Source organism: Aethina tumida, chromosome 3, assembly GCF_024364675.1.
Source record: "Aethina tumida isolate Nest 87 chromosome 3, icAetTumi1.1, whole genome shotgun sequence".
Classification (NCBI taxonomy): domain Eukaryota; kingdom Metazoa; phylum Arthropoda; class Insecta; order Coleoptera; family Nitidulidae; genus Aethina; species Aethina tumida.
The window spans coordinates 1,247,057-1,269,285 of record NC_065437.1 but is presented as its reverse complement, the minus strand read 5'-3'; the positions used below and the strand labels follow the sequence as shown (position 1 = coordinate 1,269,285).

At 26.8% G+C, this 22,229-nt stretch overlaps 1 protein-coding gene across 1 annotated transcript in view; it reads left to right on the top strand.

The window, feature by feature from the left end:
- Positions 1-13,982: 13,982 nt before the first annotated feature.
- Positions 13,983-22,229, top strand: part of LOC109603951 (alkaline phosphatase-like) — a 113,698-nt gene continuing 105,451 nt past the window's right edge. Inside the window, exon 1 of the mRNA XM_049964512.1 lies at positions 13,983-14,166. The gene's annotated coding sequence lies outside the window, so the exon portion shown is untranslated. The remainder of the gene's footprint in view (positions 14,167-22,229) is intronic.

Genomic DNA, 22,229 nt, shown 5'->3' with positions numbered 1-22,229 from the left:
ATGGAGTAAATTATAGTAAAAAAGTTCATTTTTATTGTATTATTTCATATTAGTACTTCCTTTTATTATTATAAACAATAAAATTGAAAAAGATAGTCCAAATTTTTTCTTGAAATAAATTAAAAACAATAAGTCACAGGTTAATAGTGTATAGTGTATTCACATAAGGTAAAGCTAAAGTTAACCAAATATTTTTAGTTAAAAATAAAAAAAATTATTAAATTATTTACTGTAATTAAAAAAATGATAATAAATTAACTAAATATGTAACCAGAATGGCACTGAATCTTACTCTGGAGAAATTCAAGTATGAAGAAGGTATTTGTTCACGTTATTCTGCAACTAGTTTGAATGGAGTATAGAATGTTCATTTTTATTGTATTTATTTCATTTTTAGTACTTCCTTTTAATAAATAAATAAGTATATATGTATGTAAACAACCAAAGTAAAACATAATTGAAAACATTACTCAACTTTACAGTTATTTTTATATTATTTATTATTATTATTATCATCCTGTTTATTGTTAAAACCAACATACATTAGTAACTATTTATTTTCCCTTTAATGTGCTCCTTGAATGTTTATAATAACGTGCATAATGTCTACAACTGATCCTTTAGTGTTTAAAAACAGTAACATAACCTCACTTTCTATAATTCATATTGTTTTGTATTAAAATTACCATTGAATACACCATTTTCACAATCTAAAATTGAATTATTTTAGTCACATTTCATTATTTACATAACAAAAATTTATTTACCTTCAGTAAGAGTACATAATTGATTGGTAACTCTTTGGTGATGTAAAATCTTAGAGATAATATGGCGTTTGGCTGCATAACTGTCAAAATCCGCATATTATTTGTGGTCCAAGTATACCATGGTAAATTATAAATAAATACAAACAATGTTTCAGTCTAAAAAATTTTAATATACAATTAGAGAATGTGGAGGACCACTAACTCTTTTAAAACATGTCTTGTTTGACGCTGACAATAGTCTGATAAAATATAATCGCCCCCTTCAGCAAAAGATTCAAGTTTCAGGCACAGATATTCGACTTTATTTATTAAAATCAGTGTGAACATTTCGAATGAATAATAAACTAAAGCGTCAACGAACAAAGCAACCAAAGAAAAGAATAAACAGACGCACTCAAAATATAAATAAAATCGGACTAATCTTTTAAAATCTTTCATAAAATTGAACGAAGACTCCAAATTGTAGTATAAATATACACTTAAAGCCACTGAAGAAAAAGCCGAAATTGAAACTAGGAACAAGAACTTGTTCTCAAACTCCTTGCTGAGCTTTTTGTTGTAGACTAAATATTTTTGAATATTTTTCATGTTTAGTACTTGAGAAACGAATGTGGGTTTGTCAACGTACGTCCAAAAAACCACAGCAAAACCCATAAATGCCTGTAAGTTAATAATTTTAAATGTGGTTTATTTTTTGTACCTACTTACGTGTAGGTTTAAAGAAAATGGCACCATATTTTCTATAATGAATGTTATGCTTCTAGAATTAACCATAAAAACAAGCTGAGCCACAATTAATGGTAATTGTACCATTATCACATAAGTTGTAATGAATTTTATTGGTATAAATTGCCATAAAATAGTCACAAGCTTAAAATACCATTTTATATAGTCCATTGTTAGCTGAAAGTTTATTTAAAATAAAAGTCTCACTGACCAATCAATATCTTAGTTTAATTACTTAATTTAAGACACACTTCCTCTTAGTACGTTTTAACGAAGAACAATGTCTGTAATTGTAATAAATCGCAGGAAAATTTTAATGATGCCGCATTATCATAATTACGAGTCATTAGTACAAATTATTCTGTTCGATTATTTAAATATGACCAACTCATTTAATGGACACCTAAAAAATTATTCATTCCTAATAATATTAATGAAATTGTCTTGTTTTATTAATTTGTTCTTTATCAACTGTAACATAACCTCATTCTCTGTTTTGTACCACTGATTCTCTCGTTTTTTTTTAATTATTTTGTATTTCTAAATTTAAATTGTTTGATCTTTTTATGAAAATTATTTAGGAATATTTTAAATTAAAAATTATTTTTTGTCTGAATAAATAATTATTAATTAACATATGTGTATTGATTTTAAATTAATTATGAGTCAATTAGTCAATTTTAAAACTATAGACTACAGAAATTATTAAAATTTAGTAAAATAAATAAATAAATTATCGTATAATATTCATTTTTATTGTATTTACTTCAATTTTTAGTACTTCCAGTTTGATGATAAAAAGTAAAATATCTGAGCAATAGTTTGAATGGACTATAGAATATCAATTTTTATTGTATTTTAATTTCAACTATAAAAAAATTCATGTGAAGTCATAATAAGAATTATAGTAATAAGACAATAAATAAATAAAAAGTAAAATACAAAAGAAGATTATTTAATTTTATTATTAATTTTTAACAATGAAAACAATAAAATAAAGTACAATAATATTCTTAAAATCATGAAGGTGTTACTTAACCTATTTTCCGTACTTAGTTTGAATGGAGTATAGGATATTCATTTTTATTATATTTACTGTATTTTATTTATAAAAATTTAAACAAATAAATCATAATATTACAATAAGTAGGTATGTTTGCGAATAACAAAATGATATACAGCAATCAACGAAAACAATAAAATAGAGTAAAATAATCTAACCTAACACTTTCAATGCATTACTCAAAACAGTGTTTTGATTTTAACCAACAAAATGGCATTAAATAGAAAATTAAATAAATAGAGAAATAAAATACCTTTCAAGCAAGACCATTAAAAAAATAGTTGATGACGCCTTTATGCTCCATTATAAATTAACGGAAGAAAAACACTATTTTTGACCTCTCTGTTTATTGTTATGTGTATTGTATGGACACGTAAAAACCAACATACATTAGTAACTATTTATTTTTCCTATAATGTTATGCACAATAACGTGCATAATGGGTAAAATTTATTTTTGGAGTGAATTAAAAACATAACCTTATTTTCTGTAATTTATATTGCTTTGTACCAAAGTTGTGTGTAATTAGTAATTGTTTATTTTTCATTAATAAAATTTAACAACATGTATAATGTGTATAGTTTATAGATCTGAGCTTTATTTAAGTATAAAATAGGTAATATAATAATAAGAAATATGTTCACGTGACTAAATTTGTTCAAGTTACTCCGTACTTAGTTTGAATGGAGTATAGAATATTCATTTTTATTATGATTTCTGTATTTTATTATGTTTTTGTTTTGATCACAAAAATTTAAATAAATAAATCATTATACAAATGGCAATGTGGTATCAGTTTGGTGAAACTACCCCCAATAAATTTACCACAATGCTCAATACTTTGTTGAAAGCTCAGTCTCACACTCTTGGTCAACGATGATATATTTTAGATAAGTTTTATTAATAAAAGCAGTTAACATAACCTCATTTTATATAATTTATATTGATTTGTACCATAAATTTACATAATTACGAATAATTTTATCATTATCATCATTAATAAATGTTTATAACAACAATAATAGGAATATTTATTTTATAATTTTCTATTGTTTGATATTGCTGATGAATTCCTTCTCACCTACTTTATAAAATCCAAAGAAAACTGTCCATCAAGCACCATATACATATGAAATGTCGTCCATACATTATAGGATCACTGAAAACATTCCAACGTGGGAGAAAACGAAAAATCTGGGTTAACCCTCAACTAAATGTTATGGAACAAAGCCGAAGTAATAGATAAGGGGGAGCAATGATATAAAAGGAAGTTCATAGAGAATCCGTCTGTGTTCAGTCAGTCAGGCAAAGAATTCACTGAAGTGTAGTTGTCTGAAACACTGAAACAGAAAAATGTATGGGAGAACATAATTCTTTCTGAATAATTAATTGGAGAATGTCTACACTACTAGATCTAGTACTGTGTACAATACTAATATGGTACCATTCTAGAGGGACCACCCATCATGTAATTTTATAATGTACTGCCAGTTTTTTGAGTTTACCATTCAAAAATCTTAAGTTACTTGGAGGATGAATAAAATTAGTAATACAGCTTATGCTCCGGTACCACAGTGAGCAGTACCTTACCATAATCCTGAGTAATGGACCTTAGGATTCATAATTGAATAGAAAAACAAGTTGAGTGTTCAGAATAAAGATGTAAAATGTGTAAAAATGTGTGTACATAACTTCCATCAATTCTTTTTTGTATAAGGTTCCTTCTCCAACTATGATACACAGTATTCTCCAGCTTCTCCTCCCTCTGAAGTAGAAAAACTTATGTGTGGAAACATCTAATTCTTTCTTAATAGTTAATTAGAAAATGTCTAGATATAATGCTAGACTAGTACTGTGTACAATACTAATGTGGTACCATTCTGGAGGTGGTACCATATAATTTTATAATGTACTGCCAGTTTTCTGAGTTTACCATTCAAAAATCTTAAGTTACCTGGAGGATGAATAAAATTAGTAATACAGCTCATGCTCCGGTACCACAGTGAACAGTACCTTACCATAATCCTGAGTAATGGACCTTAGGATTCATAATTGAATAGAAAAACAAGTTGAGTGTTCAGAATAAAGATGTAAAATGTGTAAAAATGTGTGTACATAACTTCCATGAATTCTTTTTTGTATAAGGTTCCTTCTCCAACTATGATACACAGTATTCTCCAGCTTCTCCTCCCTCTGAAGTAGAAAAACTTATGTGTGGAAACATCTAATTCTTTCTTAATAGTTAATTAGAAAATGTCTAGACATAATGCTAGACTAGTACTGTGTACAATACTAATGTGGTACCATTCTGGAGGTGGTACCATATAATTTTATAATGTACTGCCAGTTTTCTGAGTTTACCATTCAAAAATCTTAAGTTACCTGGAGGATGAATAAAATTAGTAATACAGCTCATACTCCGGTACCACAGTGAAGGTACTGTTCACACCATACTCCTGAATAATGGACCTTAGGATTCAACTTGTTTTACTATTCAATTATTGAATAGAAAAACAAGTTGAGTGTTCAGTATAAAGATGTAAAAATGGTGGTACCACTCTGGAGGAACTACTCAGCATGTAATTTCATAAGGTGCTTTCAGTTTTCAGGGTTTACCTTCCAAAAACCTTAAGTTACCCAGAGGATGAATAAAATTAATAATACAACTCATATTCTGGTACCACTGTGAGCAGTACCTTACCCTACTCCTGAATAATGACCTTCAGATTCATAATTGAATGAAAAAATAAGTTGAGAGTGCAGTGTAAAGATGTAAAATGTCTAAAATGTGTGTATCTAATCAGTTATAATATTTGGCTGGAAATGTTTTTATCATCTACTTCGATCAGTTTAGTAGTTCCACCTACACACTAGTTCAAAGAACCCAAATTTAACTCCAAGTTCAAAAAAGGATGTTTAAATTAGTAAGTAAAAACATGTTGTAGGCGAAGCATTTGGGGTTGTTCCCTTTATCTGGAAAGACGTCAGTTATCACTCAGTTCCTGTGAGGCGAAAAGGAATGGGGGAAAACCAGGGCTCAATTTAATCCGGCATTCGGCATATTGTGATGAACGTTTTACAATTCCGCATCTAAGTCTGTTGACAGTGACAAATTCGTATTGTCGATTTAATACCGGATGTTAATTAATTTAATTCATCCCTCCCATCATATCACCACCAATATTCCTATTAATTATATATAATGGAACGGTAAATACATTCCGTGTTGGGTACGTTGAAAATTACATTCGTTTTATAATTACATAGAATTGTTCAAAATACAAACCAAATATTTGATATTGTTTTTCAGTTAACATTGAACAGTGGTTAATGTTAATTTAATCTTCAGATAACCGTTTCCCCACCACTTTGTGCATTTAATGTGGGCAAACATTCCATTAGAGTATTACAGCAGGTCTAAAATTTCACGTCGAACTCGCGGCAGGGGGAACGCATTAATCCGGCGCGTCCGTAAAACAAGGGCAGGACGCCGCTGAATAATGCAGTCCTGCAAGTGACCGGATTGCGGCCTGCACGGCATTCGGCTTTAAAACGCCGCCACACCGAACAAATGTCAATGACGCCCCCATCTAGAAAAACCCCCCCGATCATATTTAATAATATGTTCCGGAACGTGACCCCGGAATAAAACACACGACGCAACGCGGAACATGTTTATTCGGCGAGACATAAAATTAAATTGTACCGTCTGATTTAGCCAGAAAGGATTTATAAAAAGATGTTTTATTTATCCGTTTGGCGGTGCGTCGTAAAAAATGATTCGCATAATACGTCTCGTACATCTGGTTTCATTTGGGCCGCAATGTTTCTATAGGATATTGCTTATTTTATATGCCACTCTCCTTTCTTTGTGCCAGATTTTTCCTTCGGTTTATCCCGAATTTTTTTTATATTAACATTTTTTAATGTAACTATTGGAACAGCAGCAATAAAGTTGAAGTTTTTTCTTTAGTGTAACTAAATTAGTGTCTGAAAAACCAAAATTCTTCAGAAAAGGAAGTTACAAACTTCTTCATTGATTAAAGACATGTTAACTAACATGTTGAAATAGATTAGGAATAATAAGAATAATAGGCACATTTTAACAAAGAACATGTCAGAACATCTTAATTAGTTAAGAACATATTAATAAGAATAATTAATGAGGATAAAGTATTATGAAAAGAGATTATACATATGTCTAAAAACATTTTAATAGTTAGAAATCACATTAATAAAAATAATAAGCATGTTAACAAGGAATAAGATACACATTGGAGAAGATTATGAGATGTTAGATGACCTGGAACATCTGAATTGCTTAAGAACATGTTAATAAAGATAATAAACATATTAAGAAAGATTATGAGTCTGTTAAATGATAAAGAACATCTTATTTGCATAAAAACAACAAAAAATGAACATATCAAGTGATTCAGAGCATCTCAATTAGTTAAGAATATATTAGTAAGAATAATAAACATGTTAAAGAGAATAAAATACTTTCTAAAAGAGATTATGAATATGTCTAATAATTAAATACATTTTAATAGTTAAAAAACACATTAACAATAATAATAAACATGTTAACAAGGTATAAGATGCATGTTAGAAAAGATTATGAGCATATTACATTACCAAGAACATCTTAATTATTTAAGGAATATGTTAACAAAGATAATAAACGTATTAAAAAGGATTATGAACCTGTCAAATGATTAACAACATATTATTTGTATAAAAACAACCAAATATGAACATATCAAGTGATTAAGAACATCTCAATTAGTTAAGAATATATTAGTAAGAATAATAAACATGTTAAAGAGGATAAAATACTTTCTAAAAAAGATTATGAATATGTCTAATGATTAAACACATTTTAATAGTTAAAAAAACACATTAACAATAATAATAAACATGTTAACAAGGTATAAGATGCATGTTAGAAAAAATTATGGACATGTCACATTACCTAGAACATCTTAATTACTTAAGAATATGTTAACAAAGATAATAAACGTATTAAAAAAGATTATGAACTTGTCAAATGATTAAGAACATCTTATTTGTATAAAAACAACCAAATATGAACATATCAAGTGATTAAGAACATCTCAATTAGTTAAGAATATATTAGTAAGAATAATAAACATGTTAAAGAGGATAAAATACTTTCTAAAAGAGATTATGAATATGTCTAATGATTAAACACATTTTAATAGTTAAAAAAAACACATTAACAATAATAATATACATGTTAACAAGGTATAAGATGCATGTTAGAAAAGATTATGTGCATGTTACATTACCAAGAACATCTTAATTACTTAAGGAATATGTTAACAAATATAATAAACGTATTAAAAGGGATTATGAACCTGTCAAATGATTAACAACATATTATTTGTATAAAAACAACAAAATATGAACATATCAAGGGATTAAGAACATCCCAATTAGTTAAGAATATATTAGTAAGAATAATAAACATATTAAAGAGGATAAAATACTTTCTAAAAGAGATTATGAATATGTCTAATGATTAAACACATTTTAATAGTTAAAAAACACATTAACAATAATAATAAACATGTTAACAAGATATAAAATACATGTTAGAAAAGATTATGAGCATGTTACATTACTTAGAACATCTTAATTACTTAAGAATATGTTAACAAAGATAATAAACGTATTAAAAAGGATTATGAACTTGTCAAATGATTAACAACATCTTATTTGCATAAAAACAACAAAATATGAACATATCAAGGGATTAAGAACATCTCAATTAGTTAAGAATATATTAGTAAGAATAATAAACATGTTAAAGAGGATAAAATACTTTCTAAAAGAGATTATGAACATGTCTAAAGATTAAACACGTTTTAATAGTTAAAAAACACATTAACAATAATAATAAACATGTTAACAAGGTATAAGATGCATGTTAGAAAAGATTATGAACATGTTACATTACCTAGAACATCTTAATTACTTAAGAATATGTTAACAAAGATAATAAACGTATTAAAAAGGATTATGAACTTGTCAAATGATTAACAACATCTTATTTGCATAAAAACAACAAAATATGAACATATCAAGGGATTAAGAACATCTCAATTAGTTAAGAATATATTAGTAAGAATAATAAACATATTAAAGAGGATAAAATACTTTCTAAAAGAGATTATGAATATGTCACATTAACAATAATAATAAACATGTTAACAAGGTATAAGATGCATGTTAGAAAAGATTATGAGCATGTTACATTACTTAGAACATCTTAATTACTTAAGAATATGTTAACAAAAATAATAAACGTATTAAAAAGGATTATGAACTTGTCAAATGATTAACAACATCTTATTTGCATAAAAACAACAAAATATGAACATATCAAGGGATTAAGAACATCTCAATTAGTTAAGAATATATTAGTAAGAATAATAAACATGTTAAAGAGGATAAAATACTTTCTAAAAGAGATTATGAACATGTCTAATGATTAAACACATTTTAATAGTTAAAAAACACATTAACAATAATAATAAACATGTTAACAAAGTATAAGATGCATGTTAGAAAAGATTATGAATATGTTACATTACCTAGAACATCTTAATTACTTAAGAATATGTTAACAAAGATAATAAACGTATTAAAAAGGATTATGAACCTGTCAAATGATTAGGAACATTTTATTTGCATAAAAACATAACAAAATATTAATATATCAAATTGTCAGGAACATTTTAATTAGTTAAGAACATATTAGCAAATATTTTACTTAGTTAAAAATATAAAAATGAAAATATATTACGATAAATAATACGATTGATAAATATTATATAGATAAGTATTTAAAACGACGTTTATCGTTTGAAAGTAGTCGGTCAGAAATCCGTATAATATGGCAATTAATATGGTGTGTATGTAGGATTGATAAACCGACGATCAGGCGTTGCGTCCCTTTATGCCATCCAAATTTATGGACAGCGTTTCCACCAGACTCTTTCGCCACACATTTTATCTGACACTCCCACACAACGATTCGATACATTAGGATTTTCTTTTATGGCTAAATATCCGGGCCACACTTATGCAGATTTATGTGCAACGAGTATTTGTTCCCGAACACCGTCGTCATAAATTCGGAAGGATCCGGTCAATATGTTAAACAAAATGGCCGTTTCAACCACTAACTCTCTATGATTTAGGACAACAAACAACTTTAAAACAACTATAAACCTGGAAAATTATTAAAAACATGCTACAATGGCCAAGAAATTTATTATAAATAAACATATTTATGTTATATAACATGCTAATTGCTTAAGAACATATTAATAAGAACATTGAACATGTTAAATAAGAACTCAGAAGAATTATGAACATATTAACATAAATGATGAGTATGTTAAAAAGGAATAAATGTCATAGAACATATTAATTGGTTAAGAACATATTACTAAGGATAATGAACATGTTAACACAGATTTTTAAAAGGATTATGGACATGTTAACAAAAAAGATGAATACGTTAAACATGAATAAGAATACGTCAATGATCAAGAACATCTTAACTAGTTAGAAACATTAAGAAGGATAAGAAATATATTAAAAAAGATTATCAAATGTTATAAACTTATTAGTAGAGTAACTAACATAATAAAACTAATGAAGGACATTTTTATGAACTTAAATTTAAAAATAATGTCCTGGATCCACTTCCAAGTTGTGTTAATATAATAAAGTCTCTAGAAATACAGAGTAATTGTGTTTTTACGCTCAATAAACATTTGTTAATCTGTATTAATAACAGTTAATTGCCGAATGAAACATGCAAGAACAGAAAATGAAATGGCCCTTTAATTCAGCAACATAATAATTTCATTGGTAAACTTTAAACTAACGACGTTCTCAGTTGCGTTATGAACATATTAAAACAACATTTAAAATTATTATTGACGGGCGGAAAGAGTGTTCTGTGCCGCCGCCGCCACCAGTGCTAATGCCTTAATGAAATTACGACGTCCTGTGCTTCCCAGTCAGCACTCAATTCGTGTCACACCAGCGAAATGGGATAAGACTAATGCATATACAAACATTAAAATTTGTTTTGAAAATTAATTTTTAATTGGCTTTCCATTTGGACGTGTCACAAGACGTATTGTTTCTAATTTTCATTTTTTTTTTTTTAATTCCTAAAGTACATCCGGAAGTGAGTTTAATGGAATTAAATTAAAATAGCTAAAAAAAGTTTTAATGTAATAAAATTGTGTAGATTTTTAAAATAAAGTCCCAAAAATGGGAGGAAATGGTAAGAAACATAAAATTTAAACCTTGACATGAGAGAAAATTTAAAAAATTCAGCTGAAACATTTTAAAATAATATCACACACATGAATATTATGAAAGTTTAATATAAATCTAAAGTTTTTTTTTTATTCCTCGCTTCGGAAACGGTTTTTGCGTTGCCATGAAAATACCTTTAACTTTAAATTCGATATGGATCTTTTATGTAAATATAAAACGCTGCCAGCAGCGTTTATTGATATAGATATCATCAAGTTCATCTCTGACAAAAAAAAAAAAAAGTATAACGAAACCGGTGCCGCCTTTCCAGCCATTAAATGCAGGTCAAAGTGACCTATTGTTATACAGGGCGACAAGACTTTAAATGGTTTTTATGATTGTCTGTGAATAACAGCTTAGGCACCTAGCTGGAAATATCTATTTATTTATTTTTGGTGGGGAATTTCAAAGGAAACCCAACAAAGGATAGATAGGTTTTATGAATAATTTTATACACTAAATTAAATTAAACATAATAATAATTATTATGAATGTTTCTAACGAGTACATTAACAAGTAAAAGAAATATAATATATTAGTAAGGATAAAAATAATTATTATGAACATGTCAAATTATTTAGAACATCTTAACAAGGTTATCCACATGTGGTAAACAAGATGAAGAATATATCAGATGAATAATAGCTCATTAATAAAGATAAAACATGTTAAAGAACAAGTTAAAACACATTCAAACTGATTAAAAAACATGTCAAATAGTTAAGAACTTGTCAACAAGAATTATAAACATATAATAGGATTAAGAACATGTTAAAATATATTTAAAATGGTTAAGAACAAAAAGTTAACATGTTGATAAGGGTAATAAACACCTTAAAAAACGTTAGAAATGTGCCAAATGATCAGAACATGTTATAACATATTTAAAAAGATTAAGGACGTATGAAATAATTAATAATATGTTTATAACAAAAAAAAACATGTTAAAAAGATTAGAAACATGCAAAATTATTAGGAACATGTTAATAAGGATAACTAAACATAACGGGAAAGATTATGAATATGCCAAATAATTTAGAACATGTTAACAAGCATGTTAAAGTTGATTAGAAACATATAATAGGATTAAGAACATGTTATAATATATTTAAAACGATTAAAGACGTATGAAATAGTTAATAACATCTTTATAAGAAAAAAGGAACATGTTAAAAGGTTAGAAATATGCCAAATTATTAGGAACATGTTATTAAGCATAACTAGACATAACCGGAAAGATTATGAACATGTCAAATAATTTAAAACATGTTAACAAGCATGTTAAAATAGATTATAAACATATAATAGGATTAAGAACATGTTATAACATATTTAAAACGATTAAGAACGTATGAAATAATTAATAACATGTTTATAAGAAAAAAAGAACATGTTAAAAGATTAGAAACATGCAAAATTATTAAGAACATGTTAATAAGGATAACTAAACATAACGGCAAAGATTATGAACATGTTAACAAGCATGTTAAATTTGATTATAAATATATAATAGGATTAAGAACATGTAATAACATATTTAAAGCGATTAAAGACGTATGAAATAGTTAATAATATCTTTATAAGAAAAAAAAAACATGTTAATAGATTAGAAACATGCAAAATTATTAGGAACATGTTAGTAAAATTAACTAAACATAACGTGAAAGATTATGAACATGTCAAATAATTTAAAACATATTAATAAGCATGTTAAAGTTGATTAGAAACATATAATATTATTAACAACATGTTATAACATATTTAAAACAATTAAAGACGTATGAAATAGTTAATAACATCTTTACAAGAAAAAAAAAAACATGTTAAAAGATAAGAAACATACAAAATTATTAGGAACATGTTAATAAGGATAACTAAGCATAACGGGAAAGATTATGAATATGTCAAATATCTTAGAACAAGTTAACAAGCATGTTAAAATTGATTAGAAACATATAATAGGATTAAGAACATGTTATAACATATTTAAAACGATTAAAGACGTATGAAATAGTTAATAACATCTTTATAAGAAAAAAAGAACATGTTAAAAGATTAGAAACATGCCAACTTATTAGGAACATGTTAATAAGGACAACTAAACATAACGGGAAAGATTATGAACATGTCAAATAATTTAGAACATGTTAAAGTTAAACATAAAATAAAATTAAAAACATTTAAAGTGATTGGACGTGTTAAAAAGTTAACAACATGACCATAAGAATAATAAACATGGTAAAAAAGGTTATAAACAGGTCAAATTGTTAATAACATGTCAACAAAAAGAACTAAGCATATTGGAAAAGATTACTAACATGTCAAATAAATTACAATAAATCAACAAGCATGTTAAAGTTGATTATTAACACATGATAGGATTAAGAACATGTTAAAACATATTAAAAATGACTAAGGATGTGTTAAAGAGTTAATAACAAAGAAAAGATGTTAAAGAAGATTATAAATATGCCCAATTATTACGAACATGTTAATAAGAATAATTAAATATATTGGGATTAAGAAGTTTCACATATGGCAAACCAGATTTGGAATCATAGATTACAAATAGCACCTTAAAAAGGGTACAAAATTAGTGTGAACATGCCAAACGATTAAGAATATGTCAAAGAAGATTATGATTATTTGAAATAATTAAGAACACGCTCAAAAACATGGTGAACATGTTACTAAGGGTGACGGACCCGACGCTAAACATATTAAAATTTCCACCACACAATCCAACTTCGGAAGGTGCAAGAATTTAATAAAGCCATCCGATATCAAAGCAAAGTCGTCCGCACACGGCCGACAGGGACGACGTCTCGCCGTTCCCCACGTCCCCGGCATCGTTTCGGCGTCGCCCTCGACGTTTTGCGACTTCAATAAAAATTTTTACATATGTCGAAGTACGGTGGGCCCCTGTGTGCGGACCGCGGGACCGAGCCGAACGCGTTACGCGGGGACCGGCGCACCAGCCGCACGACGGCGACGTTGTGTACGCGTCGAGGCGTCAGTAGCATCGCGACGCGTCTCCGCAACACGGCCACTGAGTCAATCGGTTACGGTGTTTGCGGCGGCCGGCTTGTTTTGGTGCGCGTCCGCCTGGTACGCCCGATTTGTGCGTCGTCGACTTTTTCCCTCTCTCTCTCCCTCCCACATTCTGCCTAGATAGTGACACTGTGACATTGGTGGTTAGTGATGTATTGCGCACGTTTTTTGGAATATGTGTTTTGAATAATTGTGAGTCCTTTCAATATATATTATTTATTTATTTTTAAATAAATAATACAATTTTTTAATTTTTTCATTGGGGGTTTAATATTTTATAAAAGACCTATATAATGTAATATTTTAAGAATTTAAATCATGATTTATGTAATTTTACAGATAATTTAATATTTTGTTTTTTTATAAATTTTTCATCAAATAAACGTCTTAACAATAAGTAATAAGTAGAAAATATTTGATAAAAAATTAAATATGTTATATTATTATTATATGAATTTTGACTAAATAATGTATTCTAAAAAAATGCCAAATGCTTTAATAAATTTTAAAAAATGGTGAATGCTCTAATACATTGTAAAAATGGTGAATGCTCCAAAATATTTTAAAAAATGGCGAATGCGTCAATATTTTTAAAAAATGGTGGATGCGTCCCATTAATTGTATAAATGGTGGATGAGCCTTAATTTAAAAAAATGGCGGATGTGTTGTGGGAGGAAAACCTATATAAAATGATATTTTGAAAAAGGTATCAAATTCAGTGCTTCGACAAATGTATGGATTTATCCTTTCACACACACACACACACACACACACACACAGATATTTATTATTATTATTTTTTTATCCGCAGCATTAATTACGGCGTGCTAAATTTTATACGCAGATAATGTTGTTTAAATCAAAGGATGGATATGTGAGTATTGCCAGAATGGTAAATGTAACCGTAATGAATTCCCAATAACCGCAAATTTCCAATACTATTCAATAAAGCATGTTTTCAACATTCCCTATTCGATTACGATCTAACTAGAACATTCATAATCCTGAATTATTACTCACTCACACACTCACTCACTCACTCAAAAATTCTACACATTTTATTCCGTACAAAATTAATATTTTAGATTGTTTAAATCAAATTGCTAAAACATACTGAACATGTTATTGAAAGTTAAAGTAAATTTGTTAAAATTTACATCATTTTCAGGAGGTGTATCAATTTAATAAAAGCATTTAACATTAAACAAAATAGTATTATAATTATGTACATAATTTGGTTGTTTAACAACATATTAAAATGGCTACAAATAATAAATATGATTATTAACATGCAAAATATTTATCAACATGTTAAAACAATAAAAATTATTATTAAAAAAAAAATAGTTCAGAATATTTAAAAAAATTATAATGAATATGCTACAAAAGATTCAAAACATTTTCGATAATTAAAAACATGTTCAATAACTTACTGAACATGTTAATGAGAATTATGGATGTTGCATTAAATATGTCAAAATTTACAGCAATAAATTCAGTTTAAGAAGGTGCAACAATTCAGTAAGTATTCAATATCAAACAAAAAAGAAATATTTGATAATATATTGATTAGTAACATGTTGACAAAGATTACAAATAATAAAAATGATCACCAAAATGATAAACTTAATAATACTCAAAATCAAGTAAAACATATTAGAAATATTTTACAAATATAAAAAATGATTACCAATATATTTAAACATAATAAAAATTATTATGAACATATCAAATATTTAAGAATACTTTTTCAATGATAATGAACATGTTAAAAACGATTATGAACATTTCAAATAATTAAAAACATACTCAAAAACATAATGAACACTCAATATCAAGCAAAACATATAATTATTAGAAATATTTCATTTGATTAATAACATGTTAATAAGGATTACAAATAATAAAAATGATTACCAATATATTTAAACATAATAAAAATTATTATGAACATGTCAAATATTTAAGAATACTTTTTCAATGATAATGAACATGTTAAAAACGATTATGAACATTTCAAATAATTAAAAACATGCCAAAAACATAATGAACATTCAATATCAAGCAAAACATATAATTATTAGAAATATTTCATTTGATTAATAACATGTTAGTAAGAATTGCAAATAATAAAAATGATTACCAATATATTTAAACATAATAAAAATTATTATGAACATGTCAAATAGTTAAGAATACATTTTCAATGATAATGAACATGTTAAAAACGATTATGAACATTTCAAATAATTAAAAACATGCCAAAAACATAATGAACATTCAATATCAAGCAAAACATATAATTATTAGAAATATTTTATTTGATTAATAACATGTTAATAAGAATTACAAATAATAAAAATGATTACCAATATATTTAAACATAATAAAAATTATTATGAACATGTCCAAATAGTTAAGAATACATTTTCAATGATAATGAACATGTTAAAAACGATTATGAACATTTCAAATAATTAAAAACATGCCAAAAACATAATGAACATTCAATATCAAGCAAAACATATAATTATTAGAAATATTTCATTTGATTAATAACATGTTAGTAAGAATTACAAATAATAAAAATGATTACCAATATATTTAAACATAATAAAAATTATTATGAACATGTCCAAATAGTTAAGAATACATTTTCAATGATAATGAACATGTTAAAAACGATTATGAACATTTCAAATAATTAAAAACATGCCAAAAACATAATGAACATTCAATATCAAGCAAAACATATAATTATTAGAAATATTTCATTTGATTAATAACATGTTAGTAAGAATTGCAAATAATAAAAATGATTACCAATATATTTAAACATAATAAAAATTATTATGCACATGTCAAATATTTAAGAATACTTTTTCAATGATAATGAACATGTTAAAAACGATTATGAACATTTCAATTAATTAAAAACATGCCAAAAACATAATGAACATTCAATATCAAGCAAAACATATAATTATTAGAAATATTTCATTTGATTAATAACATATTAATAAGGATTACGAATAATAAAAATGACTACCAATATGTTAAACATAATAAAAATTATTATAAACATGTTAAATAGTTAAAAATATCTTTTCAGCGATGACAAACATGTTAAAAAAAATTAATCAAATGAAAAATTCAAATTTCAGATAATTAATAATATCTTAACAAGGATTGTAAGTAATAAAAATGATATGAAATAATTAATAACATTTAGCATAATAAATATTAGTATGAACTTGTCAAAATATCTTAAAAGTAAAAATTAACATATTAAAAAGATTATGAACATTTTACTTGATTATTAAGAACATTCTTAAAAACATAGTGAACATCTTAAATATATGTTATATATATATATATATATATATATATATATATATTTAAATAGAAAATATTTGAAAAAAAATTAGGATATATTTTTATATATTAAATATATTTATTATTATATGAATTTTGGTTAAATAGTAATTTTAACTGCAAATTTTACAAAAATGGTGGATGCGCCAACTGACATTAATTTAAAAAAATGGTGGATGCGTTGTGGGAGGAAAAACTTCATAGATATTAAATTCAGAGGTTTGACAAATGTATGGATTTACCCTTTCACACACAGACATTTATTATTACTTTTTATTCTTCTTAAAAAGTACTGAACATGTTAAATAAATGTTTAATGATGGTGAAATGAATTAATTTATTGATGAATTTGCTAATTAACCATTACTAACTTATTTATTATCTGCACTCGTTAAAAACTCACATAAACCATCCGCCTTTCTTAAGAGCAAAACTTACGGACCATATTTTTCGGATCACCGTCAATAAATTACGTAGTTAGATTGGGAGTCTTAAATTGTGTTCATGTTTCATCTTAATTATGATAAACGATCACACCGAACCGTACTATGGCCGTATGGACACGTTAATTATTCAACTTGGCCAGTATGTAATTCCACCGACTAATTGGCGGTTTACGCACACTTGAATGTTGCACATTCTGACCGTTCTATTGATACACTTAAAGCCACTTGTTACATTTTAATATAACATAACCGGAAGACGTATTCGTTACCTAATTAGTTCCTCCAACAAGGTAAACCTACAATTCGATTAATGCCCACTTACCTATTGACAATTTGTCTTCTCTTCATTAAGGATAACAAGAATTATAAAAACATGTTAACAAAGGTAACAAACTTGATAAATAGATAATGAATATGATAAAATGAAAGAGGAACATGTTAACATAAAATATGGACACGTTGACAAACATATTGATTGAAGGATAAAATCGTATTAAAAGTTATAATACGTACACGTTCCAAGATTATGAACATGTGAAGAGATTAGGAATATGTCAACATACTAAACCAAAACTGATTAAGTATAAGGATGAGATAAAAAAGGGTTACGAACATCCAAAGTGATGTTAGATTTTAATATGAGAGAAAGAAGTTTTAATTAGAGTTCAGTAATAAGAGTGGTAAATCCATTAAAGTAATTATTTCGAGTAACTTGAACCAAAAGTGATTCGATTGATTAGTGTCTGTCAAACGGTCCGGGGTCAAATTGTCCGTAAATTCAAACGATTGGACGTTGACCATTGGTAACTACCAATTTTAATCATCTTTTTATGTTGACTGAAGAACATTTTAACAAAAGAGATTCGCTGTAAAAAATATTTTGAACATGATAAATGTTTAATAAAGAATTAACAAAAAATCCGGACAGGCTAAGAACATTTTAATTAGAAATATGAACATGTCAACAATAAATAGAACATGCTAATACATTCATTAACATTTTTACCCAACAACAAGGGCTATTAATTAAATCTTGTCCATAAGAGTGATAAATTCATTGGGTAATTAATTCATGGAACCAGCAGGACTAAGTGATCCGATTGATTAGTGCCTATCAAACGGTCATGTGTAAAATTGTTGGTAAATTCAAACGAGTAAGCGTTGGTCGGTGACAACTATCAATTTTTATTCCCTCTATATTGGGGCAAATAACGAATAAATTCAACATCGATTTGAAAGTCAGCGTGTCACCATTTTATGTTATTAAAAATATATTTTAAAGAACAGAAACATCTAAAGTTATAGTAAAAGTCAAGGCACGTAAGGAAAATAATAGATTTTGAAGCGAGTTATGGGAAAATAATGAAATAATTGGCTTTTATTTCGAAATGTTGTAACATAAAATTTATTGGCTTATTTCACTTTATACTGTGCAGCTTCATTTTGTGCTTGTGCTTTGTTATTTTATAACATCAAACATAAAAAATTATTAATTAAAAAATGGGTTGTTGTTGAGGAAGTCATATTTTATTTACCTCAGTGTGTGATTAATTATATTTGATTAATATTAATAAAAACTAATGTCATTACGTTATAAATTATGAGAATTAAATTAAATTAGTGTATATCTCAAAAACTAAAGCTGATAGAAAAAATCTGTTAGCAATTCTGGAATCAGTACATTAAAAATATTATGAATCTGTTCTTTATTTTCTGATATTTTATTGTCCTCAAAAGATATCTCTATTTCTTTATTTATAGATTTTGTCAAAACTAAATTAAATTAGCATGTATCTCAAAAAATAGAGCTGATAGACAAAATCTGAGGTCATTTTTGGAATTAGCACATTAGAACGATTCTCAATCAGTTCTTTATTTTTTGATAGTTTGTTATCCTCAAAAGATATCTCTATTTCTTTACTTACAGATTTTGTCAAAACTAAATTAAATTAGCATGTATCTCAAAAAATAGAGCTGATAGACAAAATCTGAGGTCATTTTTGGAATTAGCACATTAGAAAGATGCTCAATCAATTCTTTATTTTCTGATAGTTTGTTGTCCTCAAAAGATATCTCTATTTATTTACTTACAGATTTTGTCAAAACTAAATTAAATTAGCATGTATCTCAAAAAATAGAGCTGATAGACAAAATCTGAGGTCATTTTTGGAATTAGCACATTAGAAAGATCCTCAATCAGTTCTTTATTTTCTGATATTTTGTTGTCCTCAAAAGATATCTCTATTTCTATACTTATAGATTTTGTCAGAATTAAATTAAATTATCGTATATCTGAAAAAATAGAGCTGATAGACAAAATCTGAGGTCATTTTTGGAATTAGCACATTAGAAAGATTCTCAATCAGTTCTTTATTTTCTGATATTTTGTTGTCCTCAAAAGATATCTCTATTCTTTACTTAGAGATTTTGTCAAAACTAAATTAAATTAGCATGTATTTCAAAAAATAGAGCTTATAGACAAAATCAGAGGTCATTTTTGGAATTAGCACATTAGAAAGATTCTCAATCAGTTCTTTATTTTTTGATAGTTTGTTGTCCTCAAAAGATATCTCTATTTCTATACTTATAGATTTTGTCAGAATTAAATTAAATTATCGTATATCTGAAAAAATAGAGCTGATAGACAAAATCTGAGGTCATTTTTGGAATTAGCACATTAGAAAGATTCTCAATCAGTTCTTTATTTTCTGATATTTTGTTGTCCTCAAAAGATATCTCTATTCTTTACTTAGAGATTTTGTCAAAACTAAATTAAATTAGTATGTATCTCAAAAAATAGAGCTGATAGACAAAATCTGAGGTCATTTTTGGAATTAGCACATTAGAAAGATTCTCAATCAATTCTTTATTTTCTGATAGTTTGTTGTCCTCAAAAGATATCTCTATTTCTTTACTTACAGATTTTGTCAAAACTAAATTAAATTAGCATGTATTTCAAAAAATAGAGCTTATAGACAAAATCAGAGGTCATTTTTGGAATTAGCACATTAGAAAGATTCTCAATCAGTTCTTTATTTTCTGATATTTTGTTGTCCTCAAAAGATATCTCTATTTCTATACTTATAGATTTTGTCAGAATTAAATTAAATTATCGTATATCTGAAAAAATAGAGCTGATAGACAAAATCTGAGGTCATTTTTGGAATTAGCACATTAGAAAGATTCTCAATCAGTTCTTTATTTTCTGATATTTTGTTGTCCTCAAAAGATATCTCTATTCTTTACTTAGAGATTTTGTCAAAACTAAATTAAATTAGCATGTATTTCAAAAAATAGAGCTTATAGACAAAATCAGAGGTCATTTTTGGAATTAGCACATTAGAAAGATTCTCAATCAGTTCTTTATTTTTTGATAGTTTGTTGTCCTCAAAAGATATCTCTATTTCTTTACTTATAGCTTTTGTCAGAACTAAATTAAATTAGTGCGTATCTCAAAAAATAGAGCTGGTTGACAAAATCTGAGGTGATTTTTGAAATCAGCACATTAGAAATATTCTGAATCAGTTCCTTATTTTCTGATATTTTGTTGTCCTCAAAAGATATCTCTATTTCTTTACTTATAGCTTTTGTCAGAACTAAATTAAATTAGTGCGTATCTCAAAAAATAGAGCTGGTTGACAAAATCTGAGGTGATGTTTGAAATCAGCACATTAGAAATATTCTGAATCAGTTCCTTATTTTTTGATATTTTGTTGTCCTCAAAAGATATCTCTATTTCTTTACGTATAGCTTTTGTCGGAACTAAATTAAATTATAGTGTATCTCAAAAACTAGAGCTGATAGACAAAATCTAATGGCATATTTGGAATCAGCATATTAAAGATATTTTAAGTTGTTTTTTTGTTTGCTGACTTTTTGTAGGCCTCAAAAGATATCTTTATTTTCTCTTCTTTCCTTTTAAATTCAATTAGTGTATATCTCAAAAATTAGATCTGATATATGAAAGCAGATGGCTTTTTTATAATCAACACGTTAAAAAAATCCTAAATCAGTTCTTTGTACTCTCACACAAAAGAAGAAAATAAATTTTTTTAGCCTGCGTAAATATTTAATGGCGTTATTCATTTAATATTTCTCTCATATAGTGTTTAAGCAGATTACCAACATTAAAAAGAAAGAAAAAGGCACAGCAGCAGCGGAATTTAAAACGCGAACAAAAAATCGGCATAGACAGCAAATGGAAAAGGAAAGAAGTGATTAAGTGCAGACTCGACTGTCCTATTTACTAATACATAATGTACATTATGGGCCCGTTCGTTAATGTTAAATTGTTCTTGTTTACGGCCTGGGCCTTTGTTCTAATTAAATTACATTGTCCCCATTGAAGTGATTGTATTTATTAATTGTCGGTTGAACCTGTTATCGTCGCCATCATTAAATATATAGAAGCTATTAAGCTAAAAGGTATGACAT